This window comes from Pan paniscus, chromosome 5 (assembly GCF_029289425.2).
Source record: "Pan paniscus chromosome 5, NHGRI_mPanPan1-v2.0_pri, whole genome shotgun sequence".
NCBI classification, from domain to species: Eukaryota; Metazoa; Chordata; class Mammalia; order Primates; family Hominidae; genus Pan; species Pan paniscus.
This window is the reverse complement of record NC_073254.2, coordinates 43,497,701-43,517,756: the sequence shown is the minus strand read 5'-3', so window position 1 is coordinate 43,517,756 and position 20,056 is coordinate 43,497,701. Positions and strand designations below refer to the sequence as shown.

General features: G+C 43.8%; 1 non-coding gene across 1 annotated transcript; it reads right to left on the bottom strand.

Annotated features, from left to right (window-relative positions):
* Nucleotides 1-8,991: 8,991 nt before the first annotated feature.
* Nucleotides 8,992-9,064, bottom strand: TRNAR-CCG (transfer RNA arginine (anticodon CCG)). Its single transcript has one exon. It is a non-coding gene; the product is annotated as a tRNA-Arg (tRNA).
* Nucleotides 9,065-20,056: the final 10,992 nt, after the last annotated feature.

Below are 20,056 nucleotides of genomic sequence, written 5' to 3'. Positions count from 1 at the left end.
CAAATCTGTTGAAGGAAAGGGAAATAGAACTTACTGCTCTTATTTAGCAGTGAAATTTAAATAATTTTTTGTTGTTTTATTTCAGAAGGTGAGTGTAGGTTTATTTATTATTTTTGAGACAGAGTCTTGCTCTGTTGCACAGGCTGGAGTGCAATAGCACAATCACTGCAGCCTTGACCTCTTGGTTCAAGCAATCCTCTCATCTCAGCCTCCTGAGTAGCTGGGACTACAGGTACACACCACCATGAGCAGCTTTTTTTTTTTTTTTTTTTTTTTTTTAGAGATGGGGTCTCATGATGTTGCCTAGCTTGGTCTCAAACTCCTGGGTTCAAGTGATCCTCCTACCTCAGCCTCCCAAAATGCTGGGATTACAGGTATGAGCCACCATGCCTGGACTGAGTATAGGTTTAGAAAGGTAAGCATGACTTCAGGGTTCCAAAAAGTACTGAAGAAGTAGCATCTCACTCACTGTTCCTGGGAAGATGGAAAAGTGATGATCCCTTAAATCCTGCAATTGAAAACATTTGTGACCCTGAGGGCAGGTATGAGAGGCACTAAGAAAATCCTTTGTTGGTGAGACAGAGAACATTTTCACCCCAGGAAAAAGAGATCATAGAGAAGTCATGAAAACTGTACTGAACAAAATACTTATGGGAAAGAGGGGTTGTAAAAGTGATGAATGTAGACAGTTCTTCACTAAGAAATCAAATCTTATTCAACAGCAAAGGATCCACACTGAAGAGAGACCCTGTAAATACAAAGTTTGTGGCAAGCCTTCAGTGGGAACACTAGCCTCTATCTCCAGAAGATCCACACTGGGGAGAACCCTTATAAGTGTGATGAGCATAGAAGGGCCTTCACCGTGAAAGCCTGCATTATAGAAGCTGTATTTTCACAGACACTATGAATGTGATCAGTGTGGCAAGACTTTCATTTGGAGCTCAGATCTTAGTAAACATCAGAGGCTTCATACTGGAGGGAAATCCACAAGCGTAATGTATGCAATAAGACCTTCAGAATTCTGACCATCTCAAACATCAGAGAATACATACTGGAGAGAAACCCTACAAATATCTTATGCATGGGAAAGCTTTTAATCAGAGCCCACTCTTTCTTAAGCATCATAGAGTACACACTGAGAGAAACCTTATCACTTTAAGGAATGTGGAGAAAGCTTTAGTCACAATGGAGGTCTGACATCGTATGAGAGACTGCACACAAGAGAGAAGCCTTATAAAAGTAAAGTATTTGGGAAAGTCTGCATTGAGAGCTCACACTTCATTAACTATCCCAACATTCATACAGGGGAAAGACTTCCTCATTGCCCTGAATATGGAAAATGCTTTACTCAAAATGAAGGTCTTATTTCCCATCAGAACCTTTTTAGACATTAAAAAGGAAACCCATACCAGAGAAAAAAGATATATACCTCTGATGAATGTGTGTAAAACTTTGTGTTTCTCTAGTAATTGACCTTTAGAGAGTAGATATAGAAGGGAAATATTTTGAATATAACAATTTTGAAATGTTTGAATGGCAGCTTCTTGCCTCACTTAACGTTAGTAAATTTGTCAAGAGCATGCCTAGGAAATGGGTTGGCTAGAACTTGTTTTAGCAGAAATAAATGTGTTTTCAGTCATTATCCTCCTTAAGGAAAGGGTTAGTCTCACCCAGTGACCAGTTCTAAGTTCCCGACTCTTAGATGGGAAATGAAGAGTATTTTGTGTGAGCCTGTAGACGTTTGAAAACTTTGATATTCAGAGGGTAGGCGAAATGGTCACTCACTCCTGAGACTTCCTTTGTGAAACAGAGCTTTGTAATATTTGTGATTCCCTGCTCTCTTTCAGGAAAAGATGCTCACTATATCCAATAAGGCTTATAAAATACTGGGTATCAGTTGAAAGATATTAAGACATCAATTGTCAGCTGGGTGCAGTGGTTCACACCTGTAATCACAGCATTTTGGGAGGCTGAGGCAGAAGGATCACTTGAGTCGAAGAGTTCGAGACCAGCCTGGGCAACATAGTGAGACCCTTGTCTCTACAAAAAATAAATTAGCTAGGCGTGGTGGCGCAGGCCTGTAATCCTGGCTACTTGGGAGGCTGAGGTGGGAGAATCACTTGAGCCCAGGAGGAATAGGTTGCAGTGAGCTGTGTTCATGCCACTGCACTCCAGCCTGGGCAACAGAGTGAGACCCCTCCTCAAAAAACTAAAACTAAAACAAAAATAAAAATTAAAAAAGAAATAAATTGTTTTCTTGTCTCTGTTCAAAACCTGGACCACTATGTGTAGTCCTATTCCCAGACTGTCACACAGATCTAGTGATGTTGGTACAAATTGAGAGAAAGGGAACCAGATGGTTTTTCCTCATCTTTGTATGCATGTAGCTGGCATAGTGATTGGCATTTGCATTCCATAAATGTTTATTGAAATGAGTTAAATTAAAATAAATAGAATTAAATCCTGGACTTATATAGTGTACTTGCTGAAATTCAGTTTTAAGAAGTGGCATAAAGTGAAAACAAAAGTATTTTAAACTTATGTAGAAATATTGACGAGATGGTTAAAATGGAAATCTCTGATCTTTTGAAGATGTATATGTAATTCATGAGTTGATATGTAGGAGGGCATTGCTTCCTCCCACAGCTTCAGAATCATACAGTAATAGACTGGGGGGATCATAGGCCTGACCAAGTGGGACTATTGTTAAGTTATGCTCTTAAATAAAGAAAAAAAAAGTAACATCAGTTCTTTAAGTACTTTGTTCTAACAATGTAATTATTGTGTTCTGTCTAAAACTATGATACAGTGTTAAACTTCTCAAGGTTTCCTTTGTCTACGAGCTACAGTCGAGTGTTGTTCCCCGTCTTTTTGTGACATGGCCTGTCTTCACTTACTGTGGAAACAAACTAACATATGCTTCTTTTTTATTTATTTATTTATTTTGCGACGGAGTTTCGCTCTGTCACCCAGGCTGGAGTGCAGTGGTGCGATCTCGGCTCACTGCAAGCTCCGCCCCTCCAGGTTTAAGCAATTCTCCGCCTCCGGAGTAGCTGGGATTACAGGCTCGTGCCACCATGCCAGGCTAATTTTTTGTATTTTTAGTAGAGACGGGGTTTCACCATCTTGGCCAGGCTGGTCTTGAACTCCTGACCTCGTGATCCACCTGCCTCAGCCTCTAAGTGCTGGGATTACAGGCGTGAACCACCGCGCCTGGCCTGCTTCTTTTAAAAGGAAACTCTGACATAAAAAATACGAAGTTCTCTTCAAAAAAGCAATCAGCTTTTCATTAAAGTGAAACTATGGAGTACAACACTTGAGTTTTTTTTTTTTTTGAGATGGAGTCTTGCTGTTGCCCAGGCTGGAGTGCAACGGCGAGATTTCAGCTCATTGCAACCTTCCCCTCCCTGCCTCAGTCTCCCAAGCAGCTGGGACTGGGACTACAGGCGCCCGCCACTACACCCAGCTAATTTTTGTATTTTTAGTAGAGATGGGGTTTCACCGTGTTAGCCAGGATAGTCACGATCTCCTGGCCGCGTGATCCACCCGCCTCGGCCTCCTAAAGCGCTGGGATTACAGGTGTTAGCCACCGTGCCTGGCCCCACTTGAGCCTTAAAATACTTTATTTGGGCACTGAATAAAATTTATCTGTGCTAATTCTTTATCTGTACTAACACGCAGTAGTCTTTAGCCAGGGCATTGCTACCTACTACGATGTACTTGGGTACACTTATGGTTCTCACAATGACCAGGTTATGGCATGTTCATTTTTATGGGTGGGGTTCAGGCATTATAAACATTATAGTATACATTTATGTTGTAGTATGTAGCATAAATACAACAGGTACAACCATTAGAAATCTCGAGAGAAATCTTCACGCATCCAGGAACTGTGGCTCAACACCTGTGATCCTAATGTGCCACGGAATTGGTGGGTTCTTGATCTCACTGACTTCAAGAATGAAGCCACGGACCCTGGCCATGAGTGTTGCAGTTCTGAAGAGCAGTGTGTGGGGAATTTGTTCATTCTGATGTTTGAATATGTTCAGAGTTTCATTCCATTCAGGTGGGTTCGTGGTTTCACTGACTCGGGAAAGCTACCAATCGTGGCAATAACTGTTACAGCTCTTAAGACGGTGTGTCTGGAGTCATTGGTTCCTCTCAGTGAGTTTGTGGTCTCCTTGGCTTCAGGAATGAAACTGCAGACTTTCACAGCAATTATCACAGCCCACAAAGGCAATGCGCATGCAAAGACTGAGCAGCAGCAGGAATCATTGCAAACAGCAAAAAAAACAAACCTTCCACAATGTGGAGAAAGCATTAACCAAACAGCCACCACCAGCTCAGGCAGCCTGCTTTTATACTCTTATCTGGCCCCACCCACATCCTGCTGATTGGTCCATTTTACAGAGAGCTGATTGGTCCGTTTTGGCAGGGTACTGATTGGTGCGTTTACAATCCCTGAGCGAGACGCAAAAGTTCTGCAAGTCCCCACTAGATTAGCTAGATACAGAGTGTGATTGGTGTATTTACAAACCCTGAGCTAGACGCAAAGTGTATTTACAAACCTTGAGCTAAATACAGGGTGCTGACTGGTGTATTTACAATCCCTTAGCTAGACATAAAGATTCTCCAAGTCCCCACCAGGTTAACTAGTTACAGAGTGCTGACTGGTGCATTCATAAACCCTGAACTAGACACGAGGTGCTGATTGGTGTGTTTACAAACCTTGAGCTAGATACAGAGTGCCGATTAGGTGCATTCACAAACCCTTAGCTACTAGACATAAAGATTCTCCAAGTCCCCACCAGGTGAGCTAGATTCAGAGTGCCGATTAGGTGCATTCACAAACCCTTAGCTACTAGACATAAAGATTCTCCAAGTCCCCACCAGGTTAGCTAGATACAGAGTGCCGATTGGTGTATTCACACTCCTTACCTAAAGATTCTCCAAGTCCCCACCAGGTTAGCTAGATAGAGTGCTGATTGGTGCATCCACAAACCATGAGCTAGTGTGGATTGGTGTCTTGAGCGCGGGTAGTGAGGAGGTTATCATCTGGGCCAGGAGCTGCGGAGGGGGTGCTAGGTCCCCCAGCACTGCCCATCCGCCTGCGCTGCGGTCGAATTCTCTCCGGGCCTCAGCCGCCTCCTCATGGGGCAGGGCACGGGACCTGCAGCTCGCCATGCCGCAGCCCGCCCCCGACCCTCCCACCCGTGGGCTCCTTTACGGTCCAAGTCTCCCTGATGGGCGCTGCCCCCTGCTCCGCAGCGCCCGGTCCCATCGACCACCCAAGGGCTGAGGAGTGCAGGCGCGTGGCACGGGACTGGCGGGCAGCTCCGCCCGTGGCCCCAGTGCGGGATCCACTAGGCAAAGCCAGCTGGGCTCTTGAGGCGGGTGCGGACTTGGACTACTTTTATGGCTAGCTAGAGGATTGTATATGTGCCAGTCAGCACTCTGTGTCTAGCTCTGGGTTTGTGGATACACCAATCAGCACTCTGAATCTAGCAAATCTAGTGGGGACCTGGAGAACCTTTATGTCTAGCTAAAGGATTGTAAATGCACCAATCAGCACTCTGTGTCTAGCTCAGGGACTGTAAACACACCAATCAGCACCCTGTCAAAACAGACTAATCGGTTCTTTGTAAAACAGACCAATCAGCTCTCTGTAAAATGGACCAATCAGCAGAATGTGGGTGGGGCCAGATAAGGCAATAAAAGCAGGCTGCCCGGAGCAACCACGGTAACTTACTCGGAATCGATCTCTCTGTTGTGGATACTTTGTTCTTTATGTTCTTTGTAATAAATTTTGCTTCTGCTTGCTTTTTGAGGTTTGCACTTCCTGTGTGAGCTGTAACACTTACTGTAAACATTTGCGGTTTCACTCCTGAGACCGGCAAGAACCATGAGTGCATCAGGAGAAATGAACAACTTCAGACATACCATCTTAAGAGTTGCAACACTTATGCTGAAGGTCTGCATGTTTCGCTCCTTGTAAGCCAGCCAGACTAGGAACCCACCAGCGGGAAGAAACTCAGAACATGGGTGAACATCAGAAAGAACAAACTCCAGCCACACTGTCTTTAAAAAATAACATCACGAGGGTCTGCAGCTTCATGTTTGAAGTCAGTGAAACCAAGAACCCACCAATTCTGGACACCAGGCTGAGGCAGAAAAATTATTTGAACCTGGAGGTAGAGGCTGCAGTGAGCTTAGATCATGCCACTGCATTCCAGCCTGGGCGACAATGAGCTCCATCTGAAAGACAACAAATAGATGATAAATGGAATTTAATCAAAAGAAACTTTTGTGCATCAAAGGACATTAGACAGTGTTAAAAGAGCACATAGAATTGGTGAAAATGTCTTGGAAATCACATGTTTGGTAAGGGTCTAACATCCAGATATATCCAAAAAAACAAAAACCAAACCTTAGAACTGAAAATCAACAAGGCAAATCAGTTTAAATGCACAAAGAATTCAAATAGACACCTCTCCAAACAAAGTATGTAAATAGGCAATAAGCACTTGGAAAGTACTCTGTGTCTTTATTCACTAGGGAAATGCAAATCAAAACCAAAGTAGGGTACCATTTCAAACTTTCTTGGATGGCTATAATCAGGAAAATGGCCAATGAAAAAGTGTTGGTGAAGATGTGGATAAACCGGAACTTTCATGCATTGTTGGTGAGAATGTAAAATGATAAAGCCACTGTGGAAACCGGTTTGGTGGTTCCCTTAAAAAGCTAAACATGGGTGTAGCATATGACTTAGCAATTCTAGGTGTATACCCAAAAGAATTGAAAGCAGAGACTCAAACAGATCCTTGTAATCCAATGTTCTTTGCAGCATTATTCATAATAGCTAAAAGGAGAATCCAGCCATCAGCAGATGAGCAGATAAGCAAAATAACAAAAATAAAACTGCGTAAGCAGAATAGGCATCAAAATATAAGAAATTTTAAAAAATGAATATACATACAATATAGGATATATGCTGGTATATGCTGTGAGATGGATGAATCTTGAAAACATTTTGCTTAGTGATGAAATAGGCTAGGTATGAAAGGACACAAGTACTGTATAACTCCACTTATATGAAATATCTAGAATAGGCGATTTCAAAAAGACAAAAGGTGAGGGGCTGAGGCTCATGCCTGTAATCCGAGGACTTTGGGAGGTCAAGGCGGGAGGATTGCTTGAGACCAGGAGTTCAAAACCAGCTTGGGTAACATGGTGAGACCATGCTGCCCCCCACATCTCTACAAAAAATTAAAAATTAGCCAGGTGTTGTGACACATGACTGTAGTTTTAGTTACACGGAAGGCTGAGGCAGGAGGATTCTTTGAGCCCAGGAGTTCAAGACTGCGGTGAGAATGAGACCCTGTCTCTTTAAAATGCCAAAACAAGGGCTGGGTGCGGTGGCTCACGCCTGTAATCCCAGCACTTTGGGAGGCCGAGGCGGGTGGATCACGAGGTCAGGAGATGGAGACCATCCTGGTTAACACAGTGAAACCCCGTCTCTACTAAAAGTAGAAAAAATTAGCTGGGCGTGGTGGCATGCGCCTGTACTGGCAGCTACTCGGGAGACTGAGGCAGGAGAATCGCTTGAACCCGGGAGGCAGAGGTTGCAATGAGCCGAGATAGCCCAGATCGCGCCACTGCACTCCAGCCTGGCGACAAAGCAAAACTCTGTCTTAAAAAAAAAAAAGTTAAAGTGACATTTTATGTTATATATATTTTACCACACTGCATCGTGCCATTAAACAATAAAAATTTGTTCTAAACATTGAGACTTGTGCTCCAGAAATAACTTAATATTTTGGTTAAGTTTCCAGCTTTACCCTTTATTAGTTGTGTTGGGCAATGTATTATACCCTTTTAGGTGTCGGTTTCTACATCTGTAAAAGAAGACTATTAATATATTTCTCATAGTTGGAATAGCGCAGCTACAGTGTATGCATTCGGTAAATGTTAACTGGCGTTGGTGTTAAATCTGGGAATTGCGTTGTTTCTTTTTAAAGAATTCTTATTCAGTTACCACATATTCTCACAGAAACAAATGTTCTTGAGAATCCATTTTAGCTTTCTTTTCCTCAAGAAGCGACTGGAGCTCAATTAGAAATGATGAAAACTTGCTTGATCCTGCTCTCACTGCGCTTTCTTTGCAGTAATGTTCAGATCAATTTATGGCATTGGCCCACTTGCAAAAATTCAACCTATCATGACTACTCTAATACAGGTTGCACTAGAGGACAGCTCAGTTTGGATTAAAGCTTTTGGTGGTTTCTGCCTTTAGGCTTAAGTGATGACGATTTGCCAGGTGATGACAGTTACCTTTTTTGGTAGTTAGTGAAAATCTGGAGAACACTAATTTTAAACCATGTTCAGAGTCTCAGCCATAGAGAATCTCTGTGAGAGATCTTGTTCCCAGAAATTTAACTCCCTTTATCCCTTTTTGTTGATTTTTCTCTGTAGTGATTTCCACTCCTTCCCCCGCCCCCACCCACCCCCAGCTCCAAACACATACACACAAGAGTTCAGCAACCTGAACTTTGAAAATACTTAGTGATTTCAGATTCTCAGTGAATTAACAAATGCTATTCCTTCTGCCTGAAAAATACTCATTTTTCAGCTAAATAGCATTTCTTCAGGACCTCCAGGAGGGTGGATGCTTCCTAAAGAAGTCCCCATCCCTTATTTTTTTATTTTATCCTCGTACTTATTTTTTTCACAGGAGTGGAAACAATTTTTTTTTTTCTTCCCAGCGTTTGCTTGATTTCAACTGTTAGGTCCAGTAGAAAGTAAGCTCTTTGAGGCCAAGTGCTATTTCTGCTTTGTTCTTTTATAAAGCAGCTGTCACAGGGCAGGCACACCGTATATACTCGTTAAATAAGACTTCTACCTTTAGTTGTTAATTGGCAGCCAGACCGGAGCAAGAAAAGGGAAAATGCTCTGAATCAACAAATATCTTTCGAACCAGAGAACGCAAAACGACGACCACGAAGGGACTCGAACCCTCAATCTTCTGATCCGGAATCAGACGCCTTATCCATTAGGCCACGCGGCCAACCGCCGAATAATGTTGCTTACATAGCACACAAAGGGAATGTAACATGGTGGGGAAGGGGGCTTTTTAAGCGCTGACTTCAAAGATCCAGCTTAATAAAAACTTCCTCGTTTGAAATTAAAATTCACTAACAGTTAAAAACTATTTACAATACCTTCCAAAACTTACAAATACTAATACACAGTTGTCAGAAACTGTGAGAGGACGAGCAGTTAGATTGGTCATCAGCGGTGAACCCTGTTGAAATCTCTGATCAATGGCTTCGAGAAGTGGGATAGGGAGATTTTCAGTTCTGAACTGATGCTGCACCCCTTAGGGAAAACAATCAAGAGGAGGGTGAGAGAGCGCACAGAACGTACTTTCGGCAAGTGGGGTGTGTGAAAGGAATGATGGCGACGCTGGAAGCGGGGCAGTGATGGCCAGGAAACTTCAAAGATGGTTCTGTTGGAAGTGCAGGGTTGGCGTAAGGCCGGAACAAAGTAGGTTATTCAGTTCACATATACTGTTTATTTACATGGAGCTTAGTGACTTCCATTCCTGACTTGAAGACTTCCCAAGTTTGATTTGGTCTTGACAAGAACGCGTCACCAGCTCGCTGTGGATTAATCCAAGAACAATAGGGTGTTTGGGGGGAACCCCACAGTCACCAAAAGTGTGGATGGGATAGGAAAGATGTGAAACGTCCAACCCTTAAGTAGAACTATAACACCGGTCTGTCCATTACACAGTATGATTTTGGTTCCTTGAAAATGACACGTTATTCTAACACAATGAAATCCGAGCAAAATCTCTCCCTTCCTGAACCCTACACTCGTCAACAGAGAATCCCATCAACTTCTATTTTTCCTAGTGTTTTCTTCTACAGTATTTTCTTTGGGGTTAAGGCCAAGCTCAAATTATTGCCGAATATTCAGTCAAAATTTTTAGAGTGTCTTACTTTAGGCTTTGCTCAGGAACCCAGGGACATCGATGAGGAAGGGACATTGATGAGGAAGAGACCACAGAGTGGCATAGGATATGAACTAGCATGAGTACAAGATTTGGAATAATATCGTGCTTCTTGTCATTCCAATACAGGTTTACATAAACTGTTGCAGAACACAAAAACAACAAAATGTCCCACTGCATTTTAGAAAGGTAGCTTAACATCTACTGCAAAAACTGCAAAGATTGCCTAAAGATACAGCAATTATTATTATTATTTTGTTGTTGTTGTTTTGTTTTTGAGACAGAGTCTTGCTCTGTCACCAAAGCTGGAGTGCACAGTGGCACGATCTGGGCTCACTGCAACCTCCGCCTCCAGGAAGCAATTCTCTTGCCTCAACTTCACGAATGGCTGAGACTACAGGCATGCGCCACCACACCCGGCTAATTTTTGCATTTTTAGTAAAGACGGGATTTCACCATGTTGGGACATGGCTGGTCTGGAACTCCTGACCGCAAGTGATTCGCCCTCCTCGGCTTCCCAAAGTGCTGGGATTACCGCGTGAGCCACTGCGCCCAGCCTATTATTATTTTTGAGACAGGGTCTCACTCTGTCACCCAGGTTGGAGTGCAGTGACGCTATAACGGCTCACTGCAGCCTCGACCTCCTGGGCTAAAGGGATCCTCCCACCTCAGCCTCCTGAGTAGCTGGGACTACAGGCGCGCGCCACCACGCCCAGCTAATTTTTTTGTATTTGTATAGCTGGGGTCTCGCCATGCTGCCCAAGCTGCTCTGGAACTCCTGGACTCAAGAGACCCACCCGTCTCTCACTTCCAAAGTGCTGGGATTACAAGAGCCAGCCACTGCGCCCTATCTATGCAGCAACCATTAACAAAACATAATATCGCCATGATGAACAAGTACAAGGACAAATGTAAAAACTGAAGAGGATTCTCTGTTCTAAAATAATTTTTGATAACATGGGAAGATGTTCTGAATACAATGTTGAGAATAAAGCAAATAATAAAAACATATGCAGTATGATCCCAATTGGATAAGTCTGTATTTATATGTCAGAGTCTCCACTCAGATTCAGTCTTGAAGTTCTCAATCCCTTTAAATAACTGGAAACTGGAACCTGTACAAGACACATTATAAGTGTTTGATGCAATACACATACATAAAACTCTAATAAGTGCAACTCTCTCTCCCCATTTTCAAAGTTTGGTGAACATTTTCAATTAAAGCCAAATATTTGAAGTTATATGCAACTATTGAAACTGGATATACTGGAAGTATTTAAACTGAAAAAAAATTAAGCTACTGGAAGATATTTTCTCATCTTCATCATCAGCATTGGGACACTTACTGTTGAAAGAATATATGTGGCTCACCTTTTTAATGAATTGGAATCAGGTCACCTGGGGCTTAGGACATCTTCTAGAACTGCCCAAGGACAGATGTGGATGATACCATGATTCATGGTCCTAATCCTTCCTCCAGAGAGGCCACAACAGAGCTAAAAGGTTTAGATCCTGGATAGTGACAATATTAGGGTTTGAGATCTTTGTGAGCTAAAATACAATTGTCAGCTTTCTCACAGGGTTCTAATTCTAAAATAAAAATAAGTACTGAGAGTTCATGGAGATGTTTTTTCCTCTCCTTTTAAATCTCACCTTGCTAACCTGAAAATGTTAAGCCTCCTAACCTGCTTCCCACTCTATTTCTGATCTCCTTTACCTGGTTATCATTCAGAACTATTCTCTACAGTTTCTTCTGCTCAGAGAAGGGCAATTTCTGACTGGCTCCATTTTCCTTCTTTTATTTCTGCCCCCTTTTTTGTCTCAACTTTGGCTCCATCCCCACTTTCTCTTCCACTTGTACTTTGCATCCTGTGTCTTCTGCAAAATATACCCAGAAATATGTGCTTAGCTTCCTCTCTTCCATTTTGTTCCCTTTTATTCTCCTTTTCTCATTTTCACTGTCCCTAGATAATAATAGGTCTGTCTTTAATGGGAGAAAAGGGGAAAATAATGAAATTTCAGAAGATTTGTGTATGTGTGTGTGTGTGTGTGAGCAAATGTTAGGGCTTTGCATTTTTAAATTCACATTTTCCTCTCACGTGGGTTACATCAATTTATAATAATCTACATAAGTTGAAACAGAACATAGACAAAAAAATATATCCTTACCAACTTATTTTTTTGTTTGTTTTTTTGAGACGGAGTCTTGCTCTGTCACCAAGGCTGGAGTGCAATGGCCGATCCACAGATCATGTTTATCAGACATTTCCATGAAGTTGCCTTTAAGTATTTTAAATTCTTGTCCAAAACCAAACAGCTTCATCCCCTTCTGGATACCATCCTACTTCCCACAAATAAAAACAAACAAACAAGCATAATTCCTGCTTCTCCTTCTCTACTTAATAGTTTGGTGAAAGGCAACATCCATCTCTTACACTACGTGTGTGTGTGTGTGTGTGTGTGTGTGTGTGTTTCCTGAGGACACTCTCCATCTTTGTTGCTTTTAAAATCCATAAAGTCTCTCAATCCTGCAGCATCCACCTTCTTTCTCCAGTTCAAATAGATTCCTTCTTTGTTTTTTGTCACTCAAGTCTCTGCTAGTTTAGACCTTAAGCATTATTCCTATGACCGATTGCAGGAGACACACATTATGCCCTCCTTAGAGTAGGACAGAGAATAAGGTCAATGATTAACAAAATGTTGAATCATTCTCTCTCCAATTGTATAACAACTTTAGCTTTTTCACGGTTCTGCGCTTGAGACTTTTTTTTTTTTTTTAAAGACGGAGTTTCGCTCTTTGGAGTCTAGCTCTTGTCGCTGAGGCTGGAGTGCAATGGTGCAATCTCGGCTCACAGCAACCTCCACCTCCCAGGTTCAAGCGATTCTCCTGCCTCAGCCTCCCTAGTAGCTGGGATTACAGGCGCCTGCCACACCACACGAGGCTAATTGTTGTATTTTTAGTAGAGACAGGGTTTCACCATGTTGGCCAGGCTGGTCTCCAACTCCTGACCTCAGGAGATCCACCTGCCTTGGTCTCCCAAAATGCTGGGATTACAGGTGTGAGCCACTGTGCCCGGCCAAGACTTCTTTTTATCCAATAGCAGTGTGCCAGTAGCAGAAGAGTCAGCTGCATATGCTATAAAGAGCGTGCCCAGGAAAAAGCTGGATTTTGATAGCTTTCTACCTGGAGGAGAAAGACGTAATTTGGGTGCACAGCGATCAGAACTTGAACTTCAGATCCTGGGAGTAAAATGCTACTTAGATTCATAAACTCAGAAACTTTGTTGCTGTTGTTGTCTTGAGAATCTTGTAAAGTGTACACATTTGTCTGTGGTCTGTCTTGTCTTTTTTTGTTGTTGTTTTGGATTCTCAACTAGATATGCTAAAAATAAGCAGGCAAAAAAAGCAAGAAAGCAAACATGCTAAATTGGTGTTTCCTTCTGCAACTGGAGCTGCCCAACCCTATGCAGCCTTGCCTCTTGTGTGAGCATTTAACACTGCTCTCTGACAACCAGATGGGTTGGCTTCCTTATGACAGTTTCAAAGAGCAGCTGTATGTGACTAACGAACTTCAAACATACAGTTTAAGAGATGCACCTGAGAAAATGCTGAGCCCATTCAGAGACTCAGTGAGTCACAAAAGTCTCAGACAAGACAAGCTGGGTCTCTTGTAAGAGGTTCTGGAATTTGGTCCATGGATCACCATCAGTATAATCTGGAAACCTGTTAGAACTGCAAATTCTTGGGCCCTACCCCAGGTCCACTAAATCAGAAATTCCCAAAGGATGTTCCAATATGTTTCAACAAGTCATCCAGATGATTCTGATGGACCTATGCTTTGTGAACAACTGAACTCGAAGGATTGACACCTTCTGTTGCCTCACTTTAGAGTAAGGGGCATTCATTCTTCTCTAGTACCTGGAGGAAGCACAGATGCATTGGGGACCTGGGACACATCCAGATCTGAGCATCCAAATCCTGAGCATCCTTGAGGCTCCACTACCCAGCACACTGCCTCTCACCTCATGGGTTTCCTCTTTTCCCTTCCGTAGTGTGATGAATCCCCCACCAGATTAGGTAAGGATGTATGTCCACTGCCTGAATCCTGAAAGCCAGGTGGTGAGCCAAGGCCATGGTGCCCAGCCAAAGAGTAGGTGTCCCTAATAACCCAAACATCCGGGAGAGTATCTAGGAACCTACTAAGAAAAACAGTCTCATCACTCAAACACAGTAGACAAATAGGCAGAAAATAAGCTTAAAAGCAGTTTAGAGGCTGGGTGCGGTGGCACATGCCTGTAATCCCACACTCTGGGAGGCCGAGGTGGGTGGATTGCTTGAGCCCAGGAGTTCGAGACCAGCCTGGCCAACATAGTGAAACCCAGTCTCTTCTAAAAATACAAATATTAGCAGGATGGGGCGGCGGGTGCCTGTAATCCCAGCTACCCGGGAGGCTGAGGCAGGAGAATCACTTGAACCCAGGAGGCGGAGGCTGCAGTGAGCCGAGATGGCAGCACTATACTCGAGCCTAGGAGACAGAGCGAGACTTGGTAAAAAAAAAAAAAAAAAAAAAAAAAAAAAAAAAAAAAACCATTTAGAGACAGGAGGCTGCATGGATCTCTGGAGCTGTCCTGCTACATCCAGGAGTACCCTGTGTGTAAGTCCTAATAAATTCATCTTACTTGTCAAGCTGTACTTGTCCAAGTCATTCTTTGGTCTGTTGGCTCCTTCCCAATTTAGGGGGACGTTACAGTCCCAAGTTTTGCTCATAACAATTGGCATCACAAACAGGATCTGAGAGACCAAACAATGAGTCAGGAAAGGGCATCTGCAGGGGGAATCCTGGGGTGGTCGGCAACATGCAGGTGGGGTGGAATTGCTCCATCGCTCAACCTTTGTGGACTGCTGCGGAAGTATAGGGATACTCAGAAAATGTGGCGGGGACTAAGCGCATATTGCAAGAGGCTAAGATATCAAAGTAGGATAAGGATAGCAAATGTGCTATTGTTGCAATAAGGCTGGCCCCTGAGAAATCATTAGAGCAGGAAACAGAGAAAGGATAGAAACACCTGCAGAAGTTCAAAGCATGCCAGCTTTTTTAGGACTCCAGCTGGTTACCTATTATGTATGGCCCTTTCTTGTGCACATTTTTTAACTGATGGGAAAATTACAACAAAAAAAATGCGGATTTTAAATGGTTAAGCTGCAACTATAGAGTTAAATAGACTCTCCTAAAGCTATTTCTCTCTTTATTTTTGTTTCTGCCTATTTTCAATATGCTATTTATTTATTTAGAGACAGATTCTCACTCTGTCACCCAGGCTGGAGTGCAGCTCACTACAGCCTCCGCCTCCCGGGTTCAAGCTCTTTTCCTGCCTCAGCCTCCCGAGTAGCTGGGATTACAGGAACCCACCACCACGCCCAGGTATTTTTAGTAGAGATGGGGTTTCACCATATTGGCCAGGCTGGTCTCGAACTCCTGACCTTGTGATCCACCCACCTCGGCCTCCCAAAGTGCTGAGATTACAGGTGTGAGCCACTGCGCCCAGCCTCGAATGTTGGGAGAGAAGCTGAGTGTTGGGAGACAACAGGACTTGTATGTCTGCTAGACTTGCTGGCTCCTTGCTTTTAGCACTCCCATTATCTAAAGTAGCCATATGTTTCTCTTTCACTTGATACACCGTTTCCTTTCAACTCCCACATCTTCACTACCTGTTTGTTTGAGCACCAATAAATAGCGTGGGCTCCCAGAGCTCAGGGCCTTCGCAGCCTCCACACTCGTGATGGCCACTTAGTCCCACTTTCTCTCTCAAACTGTCTTTTTCTCATTTCTGTGACTCCGCAGGACTTTGTCGCCCCCACGACCTGGTGTTGGGTCTGATCACCCCAACACTCAAATATGCCATTATTAAGCTATTGGTGTTGAAATAAAACTCACTAATTCAAAGCCACTCGGAGATTTTACTTTTCTCTACAGTACAGCCAGTTCTTACTAAAAAGTAAACAATGAAACTCATTTGAAGCACAGAAAAAAGGGGATGTGGATAAATGAGGATTTTAAAAATCAAACTGCTATAGAAACTGCTTTACCCAAAATTGTGTTCCACAGTCTTTATTGGATTACCTATCAGTGCAAACAAAGTCTAGTCTTGTGGACAGGTCTCAATTTTGTGAAAAATAATTTGGATCTAGCTTTTCTTTTTTTTTTTTTCTTTTTTTTTTTTTTGAGATGGAGTTTCACTCTTGTTGCCCAAGCTGGAGTGCAACGGTGAGATCTCGGCTCAGTGCAACCTCCATCTCCCAAGTTCAAGTGATTCTCCTGCCTGAACCTCTTGAGAAGCTGGGATTACAGGGGTGCGCCACCACTCTCAGCTACTTTTTTGTATTTTTAGTAGAAACGGGGTTTCACCATCTTAGCCAGCCTGGTCTCCAACTCCTGACCTCAGGTGATCCTCCCGCCTCGGCCTCCCAAAGGGCTGGGATTACAGGTTTGAGCCACTGCACCTGGCCTGATCCAACTATCTTTTGTAAAATAATAAATTTATGATGTTGTCTCATGGCTAGAGTTCCAAGTAAAAGCTGTTGGATATTGGTTTGTGTGTATAGATACATGCTTAAATGTGTTTATGTGTATGTATGTATATTATGTGTTATGCCTAGCATACTACCAAATGGCTTATACATAAATGAGTACTCATAAATTAAGTCCAAATGCTTTTCAAGTTCATATGAATTTAGTAATCTTTAATAAATAATCTGGCTTTAAAATTATTGGTAAAATAAAAATAGAAATGTCCTTGAATTGTCAGCATACGTTTTTGTCTCAGTTTACCAATTAGTTTTACATTTGCCTCTGCTAGATATTTTAAGGTGTCAGGGTTTGACATAAAGGTCATAAGTCTGTAAACCCAGCCAAAAACAGAATGATCTTTGTTTGTGTGATTTTTTGGTAAGTATGACTAATTTAATATTGTTAGGTCAGTGAAAACAGCTAAAATTCCTGAGTTATTGGCAAAAATGCCCATGTGTGTAACTTTAAAGTTCTTGCCTAGGTGAACACCTGACATTCACAGTTTAACAGAAAAAATAATTCAGAATGATGAGTAACTTTGTCTAATGTCTTCGTTCCCATGAGTAATCTAGGTAAACTGCTAAAAATGAATAAATTGAGTAAATGTAAGAGATAAATGCTTACGGGTGAACTTTTTGTGTAGTTTAAAACCTTAAAATTGTTTTAAGTACTTGTTGAATGTCTGGATCATTTCCAATTCAAAAAATGGCATTTATAATATAGGGCATTGGTCACACTGAGAGGTGACAGCGTGCTGGCAGTCCTCAGAGCCCTCGCTTGCTCTCCGCACCTCCGCTGCCTGGGCTCCCACTTTGGTGGCATTTGAGGAGCCCTTCAGTCCCCCACTGCATTGTGGGAGCCCCTTTCTGGGCTGGCCAAGACCGGAGCCCACTCCTTCAGCTTGCAGGGAGGTGTGGAGGGAGAGACTCGAGCGGGAACCGGGGCTGTGTGCCGCACTTGCGGGCCAGCTGGAGTTCCGGGTGGGCGTGGGCTTGGTGGGCCCCGCACTCGGAGCAGCCAGCCAGCCCTGCTGGCCCCAGACAATGGGGGACTTAGCACCCGGGCCAGTGGCTGTGGAGGGTGTACTGGGTCCCCCAGCAGTGCCGGCCCACCGGCGCTGCGCTTGATTTCTCGCCGGGCCTTGGCTGCCTTCCCACGGGGCAGGGCTTGGGACCTGCAGCCCGCCATGCCTGAGCCTCCCACCCACCTCCGTGGGCTCCTGTGAGGCCCGAGCCTCCCGGACGAGCGCCACCCCCTGCTCCACGGCACCCAGTCCCATCGACCACCTAAGGGCTGAGGAATGCGAGTGCAGGGCGCAGGACTGGCAGGCAGCTCCACCTGCAGCCCCAGTGCGGGATCCACTAGGTGAAGCCAGCTGGGCTCCTGAGTCTGGTGGGGACGTGGAGAGTCTTTATATCTAGCTCAGGGATTGTAAACACACCAATCAGCACCCTGTGTTTAGCTCAAGGTTTGTGAGTGCACCAATCGACACTCTGTATCTAGCTGCTCTGGTGAGGACGTGGAGAACCTTTATGTCTAGCTCACGGATTGTAAATACACCAATCGGCACTCTGTATCTAGCTCAAGGTTCGTAAACACACCAATCAGCACCCTGTGTTTAGCTCAAGGTTTGTGAGTGCACCAATCGACACTCTGTATCTAGCTGCTCTGGTGGGGCCTTGGAGAACCTGTGTGTGGAAACTCTGTATCTAACTAATGTAATGGGGACGAGGAGAACCTTTGTATCTAGCCCAGGGATTGTAAACGCACCAGTCAGCGCCCTGACAAAACAGGCCACTCGGCTCTACCAATCAGCAGGATGTGGGTGGGGCCAGATAAAAGAATAAAAGCAGGCTGCCCGAACCAGCATTAGCAACCTGCTCTATTGTTTCTTCTGCACTTTGGAAGCTTTGTTTTTTCACTCTGTGCAATAAATCTTGCAACTGGTCACTCTTTGGGTCCACGCTGCTTTTATGAGCTGTAACACTCACTGCAAAGGTTTGCAGCTTCACTCCTGAGCCAGCAAGACCACGACCCCACCAGAAGAAAAAAACTGCGGACACGTCTGAACATCAGAAGGGACAGACTCCAGATCCGCCAACTTTAGAGCTGCGACACTCCCTGTGAGGGTTTGCGGTTTCATTCTTGAAGTCAGTAAGACCATAGAACCCACCAATTTCAGACACAACACTTCTGAGCCTCTTAATGGGAAATGAAATCTGTGACGGGGGGAAGAAGCATTGGCAGACCTCAGTGAGCTGGATAAAAACAACTATCAGGTCCACAGAGAAAGCAAAAAGGGGATGGGCCAAATATGCACCTGTATACTTGCAGGTAATGAACATGAAACAATACTTCCTGCTATTGGGGGGGCACTCTGAAATCACCCAAACATTCCAGAAAGTATATAAGGTACAAATAGACTGGCCCAGAGCCCCTACAGCAGCCTTGTTTGGCCTGTGAAGAAGCCAGGTGATGCCTGGAAGATGATAGTGGATTACCGCTAGCTGAACAAAGTGGTACTCCCTGTACATGCACCTGTATCCAATATTGCTCAACTGCTAGAGCAAGCAGTACCGAAGCTGGGAAGTATCCATTCTGTGACTGACTGCATTAATACTTTTTCCAGTATTTCAGCTGAAGATTCACAAGACCAGTTGGTCTACACTTAGGAGGGCCAAGAATGGACTTTCCAGGTGTCACCACAAGGGCATCTGCAAATCCCCGCCATCTCTCACAGTATGGTTACACAGGAACTGTCTATAATCTCTTTGCCTGCCTTGGTCTCCCTGTTTCACTATATTAATGATAACATGCTACCCTCAGAGTCTCTTACAGATTTGGAGACTATCCTACAAACTGTTTTGGACAGCCTGAAGGAGGGATAGAAAATCAACCCCAAAAATACACAGGGGCTTGGCATGCCTGTCAAATTCCTGAGAGTTACCTGGTTGGGTAAGATGTGAAACATACCCAAAGCCGTCATTGATAGCATAGTAGTCTGCTCTCCAGACAGTAGAGCAACTCCAGGTTTTCCTAGGTTTACTGGGCTACTGGAGGATATTCATTCCTCATCTGGCACAAATACTCCACCCATTATACACTCTAATAAAGACAGGTAAAAAATGAGATGACATAAATAGAACAAGAGGCATTTGACAAAACAAAAATATTGGTGAAACAAGCCCAAGCATACAGACTCTACTGCTGTATTAGTAATCACCAGAGATGTCACAGGGATGAATTTAGGTTTGGGGCAAAAGCAACTAATGGGAATGGTACCTATAGGGTTTTGGTCTCAGTTATGGGAGGGAGCCAACATGGCAGTGGAGCCACCCATCAGGCCACCATATATAAGGGTACCCCGCCAATATCTGCTAGGCCCTGGTACATTGATGGGCATAGCAAAGATATCCAACACTGGGCATCAGAAGAAAATATAGACTGGACTAGGTGCGGTGGGTCATGCCTGTAAT